Source organism: Mustela nigripes, chromosome X (assembly GCF_022355385.1).
Source record: "Mustela nigripes isolate SB6536 chromosome X, MUSNIG.SB6536, whole genome shotgun sequence".
Classification (NCBI taxonomy): domain Eukaryota; kingdom Metazoa; phylum Chordata; class Mammalia; order Carnivora; family Mustelidae; genus Mustela; species Mustela nigripes.
The window spans coordinates 23,839,993-23,845,351 of NC_081575.1; positions in this window are offsets into that span (position 1 = coordinate 23,839,993).

Genomic DNA, 5,359 nt, shown 5'->3' on the forward strand with positions numbered 1-5,359 from the left:
AGCCCTAAGTAAGTAACAATCAAAAGCTTTTGTAATATTTTTAAAATAATCAATTAGATATCCCTACATTTTATAGTAATTCTTCCTTTTACTGTTGCTTTATGATGTCATTTTTATTATATACTAAAAGCTTATATTTAAGTCTGAGATACATGTTCCATTTGTTTATAAAAGCCATATTCTTTAAATAGTCATAACATTTGAATGAGTACTTGATGAACAATCCTCCAATGATGCTCTTTATTTAAAAAATTGGGTAATATATATTATTTCTTTAGTTGAACTTGAGGGTCACTTGCTTAGGCTTAAAAAATTCTTTGCCCCACAATGCCTGGAAATTCTTATTACAATTGAATTATACTATATTTGTGTAAAAATATCATCTTTATGTATGTATGTATGTATGTATGTATGGGTCTTCCCATACAGAATTTAGTAGATGTTTTGTTTACATTACATTAAATCAGTGTAGACAAATTATTTTTATATATTGTTGTATCTGTCTTATGTCGTTTTCTTCATGTAGGTCCTCTTCAATTACTGTTAAACTTATATTCTTAGATGGTTTACAGTTTTTCTTCTAATGTAAACTATCACTTTAAAAATAATAAAATATCACCTTCCATTCCATCTTCTGATTGCTAACTGTTGAATTATAAAGTATTAATATATATTTTTTATTTTTGAGGCCCTATCACTCTTATGTTAATAGAGGGTATACAGTGTAGGGTTTTAGAATACAGAGTCTAGAGTCAGCAGCAACTAGCTGTGTGACATTAAGCTAGTCATCTAACCTGATTAGTGCCTCTGTTTCCTTATTTGTAAAATAGAAATAGTAGTAATAGTATTTACTTCATAGTTTTGCTATGAGCTTGAATTATTTTATTTATGTAAAGTACTTAGAATGCTTTGTAAGCATTAGCAACTGTTTTTTTCTTTCCTCTGTTTTCAGAGAGGTGCCAGGTACATAATCTAGTAATCTGTAAATACTTTAAATTTGTCCTCATCTTCCAAATAGTTATACTTTTTATTTATTTAGTTCACATCTTAATAACACTGGACAGACTTTGCTAGCCAATATTAACTAGTGTCTTTTGTTCTTAACTTAGTGGGGCTACCTTTACTGTTTCACAAAAGTATGGTATTATCCATTGACATAAGAGCTATTATTTGTCACATTAGTATCTTTTCTTTAGTATTGGGTATGGAATGGAATTTATCAAATAATTGTTCAGTGTCTACTAATATTATCATATTAAAATTTGACATTAACATGACACTTTGAGAGATTCTTAATATTAGGTCATCCTTAGATTTCTAATGGAAAATATTCTGGTAATTTATATTTTCAAAAAATAAGCATTCTTTTAAGTGAGATTTTCAAATTTAATAGCCTGAGGTGACAGAATAGCTCTGGAGCCAGACACTTGTATTTTGTAGGGCTTTGTTCTGTTCTGTTTTTGTTTTTTAAAAGATATATTTATTTGTTAGAGAGAGCAAGAGAGAGCAAGAGCACAATCAGGGAGAGTGGCAGGCAGAAGGAAAAGTGGACTCCCCAGTAAGCAGGGAACCTAACATGGGACTCAATCCCAGGACCCTGAGATCATGACCTGAGCTGAAAGCAGATGCTTAACAACCAAGCCACCCAGGCATCCAGGCTTTTGTTTTTACTTTAGGCAAGTTACTTAACCTTAGACTCAGTTTCCTAATAAGTAAAATAGTACCTATCTTATAGAATGTGATGATTAAATGGGATATTTTCTAAAGACTTACTGTAACACTTGACACCTAGTAAAGAATAAGTGTTAAGTATTACCTTTTCATGTCTCATATCTTAATCATTCTATGTATGCTCAGCCTGTATAAAATGAATCTGTTCTTCTTACTTAATGATTTGCTGTTTTAAATTATTTTTCATCTCATGTTAATATTTCTTTTGCTTTATTTGGGTTTGTAATTTTTAAAAAAATAATATTTTCTGCTTTTCTTTTTAGCCTTTCATTTGCAATCCTTACAAATACTCTTTTTAATATTTGATGACATTAAGTCTTGTTTTCTACACTTCTGTAACTAATACTTTAAAGACAGTGAAATTATGTATTTGTATATATATTCTGAATTGTTCTGGACTGCCTTTGTCATCATAGACTTTGATATTAAGGGGGAAAATGAAACTATTGTAATATATAACTTTTGTCCTTAAGGAGCTTACATTCTGAAATATATTGAGCTTATATTTATCTACTAACAGTATTTTTTTGTTTATTCTATCCAACAATGTATTCTACATAAGGCAGCTGTTTTATGATGATTATGTATGAAAGTAAGAAAATAAAAAATCTAATTTGTATATCCATAGTTTGTGTATATTGATAATGTAAATGTTTTTTATACTTCAGGGGTCTTCATTTAGTCAGATATAAAAGTGTTATTGCTGCACCAACTTTGATGGCTTATGTGCAGTGGTTAGAAAAATATTACATCATACTATAGCTATTCAAATGGAAGCTTATTTAGGTATTCCTTTCTGTATGATGAATATAAATATAAAGACTTTTACAACAAGTGCCCTCCATAAAGCCCATCACTGATTTAGCCCATTCCCCCAACCACCTCCCCTCCAGCAACCCTCAGTTTGTTCTCTATAGCTAAGAGTCTCTAATGGTTTGCCTCCCTCTCTGTTTTTATCTTATTTTATTTCTATCCCTTCTCCTACGCTCCTCTGTTTTGTTTCTTAAATTCCACATATGAGTAAAATAATATATTTGTTTTTCTCTGACTTACTTCACTTAGCATAATACACTGTAGTTCCAGTCATCTTCTTGCAAATGGCAAGATTTCTTTCTTTTTGATGGCTGAGTAATATTCCATTATCTCTCTTTTTATGTATACATATATTATATATGTGATATATAATATATAATATATTTAAATATTTAAAATAAATATATATTTATATAAATATATACCTCTTTTAGATATATAAATATATATTTATTTATATATTAATAAGTATACATATATATGTATATATACCTCTTCCATATATAATATATGTATATATATATAACTTTTTCTTTTTTTTATCCATTCATCAGTTGATGGAATTTTGCACTCTGTCTATAATTTGGCTATTGTTGATAATGCTGCTCTCTGGGTACATGTGTCCCTTTAAATTAGTATATTTGTATCCTTTGGCTAAACACCTAGTAGTGTAATTGCTAGGTCTAGGCCAGTTCTATTTTTAACCTTCTGAGGAATTTCATAGTGTTTTCACAGTGGCTGCACCAGTGTGCAGTCTCATTGTAGTGTAAGACGCTTCCCTTTTCTCCATATCCTCACCAACACCTGTTGTTTCCTGAGTTGTTAATTTTAGCCATTCTGACAGGTATAATATGGTATCTCACTGTGGTTTTGACTTATATTACCATGATGATGAGGAGGTTGAGCATCTTTTCATGTATTTGTTAGCCACCTGGATGTCTTCTTCGGGAAGTGTCTATTCATGTCTTCTGCGCATTTTTTAACAGGATTTTTCATTTGTTTTTTGAGTGTTGGTTTTCATAAGTCCTTTATAGATTTTGCATACTAACCCTTTATCCAATATGTCATTGGCAAACATCTTCACCCATTCTGCAGGTTGTATTTAGTTTTGTTGATTATTTCCCTTGCTCTGTCAAAGCTTTTTATCTTGATGAAGTCTCAATGCTTCATTTTTGCTTTTGTTTCCTTGCCTCTGGAGATGTGTCTAGGAAGAAGTTACTGGGACCAAAGTCAAAGAGGTTTCTGCCTGTGTTTTCCTCTAGGATTTAAATGGATTCCTGTCTCACATTTGGGTCTTTCATCCATTTTTAGTTTATCGTGGTGTGTGGTGTAAGAAAATGGCCAAATTTCATTCTTCTATCTGTGGCTGTCCAAGTTTCCCAGAACCATTTATTGAAAAGACTGTCTTTTTTCCATTGGATATTCTTTCTTGTTTTGTTGGAGTTTAGTTAGTTGAGGATTCATTTCTGTATTGTGTTCCATTGATCCATGTGTTTGTTTTTGTATCACTACCATACTGTCTTAATGATCACAGATTTGTAATACAGCTTGAAGACTGGAATTGTGATGCTCCTGCTTTGCTTTTCTTTTTCAACATTACTTTGGCTATTCAGCATGTTTTCTGGTTCCATACAAATTTCAGGATTGTTTGTTCTAGTTCTATGAAAAATGCTGGTGTTATTTTGATAAGGATTGCATTGGATACATGGATTGCTTTGGGTATCAGACATTTTAACGATATTTGTTTTTCCAAATTAATGGCATGGAATTTTTTTTTCATTTTTTCATGTCTTCTTCAATTTCTTTAATAGGTTTTCTATAGTTTTCAACATACAGACATTTTACCTCTTTGGTTAGCTTTATTCCTAGGTATTCTATGGTTTTGGTGCAATTGTAAATTGGATTGATTCCTTTATTTCTCATTCTGCTGCTTCATTATTATTGTATAGAAATGTAACATTTCTGTACATTAATTTTATATCCTGTAACTTTGCTGAATTCATGTATCAATTCTAGCAATGTTTTGGTGGAATCTTTCAGGTTTTCTACACAGAGTATCATGTTGTCTGCAAGTAGTGAAAGTTTGACTTCTTCTTTGCCAATTTTTATGCCTTTTATCTCTTTCTGTTGTCTTATTTCTGAGGCTAGGAACTCCAGTATTATGTTGGACAACAGTGGTGAGAGTGGACATTCCTCTCTTGTTGCTGACCTTAGGGGAAAATCACTCAATTTTTCCCCATTGAGATAATATTAGCTGTTTGTCTTTATATGGCCTTTACAATGTTGAGGTATGTTCCTTCTATCCCTGCATTATTGAGGGGTTTTATCAAGAAAAGATGCTATATTGTGTCAAAGGCTCTTTCTGCATCTATCAAGAGCATCATATAGTTTTATCTGTTCTTTTATTAATGTGGTGTATCACATTGATTGATTTGCAGATATTGAGCCACCCCTGAAACCCAGGAATAAATCTCACTTGGTCATGGTGAATAATCCTTTTAATGTACTGCTGGATCTTATTGGCTAGTATCTTGTTGAAAACTTTTGCATACATGTTCATCAGGGATATTGATCTGTAATTTTCAGTTTTAGTGGGATCTTTGGTTTTGGAATCAAGATAATGCTGGCCTTGTAGAATGAGCTTGTAAGTTTTCCTTCCATTTCTATTTTTTGGAATAGTTTCAGAAGAACAGGTATTATTTCTTCTTTAAATGTTTGGTAGAATACCCCTGGGAAGCCACCCAGACTGAGACTCCTGTTTGTTGGGAGATTTTGATTACTAATTTAATTTATTTGCTGGTTATATGTCTGTTCA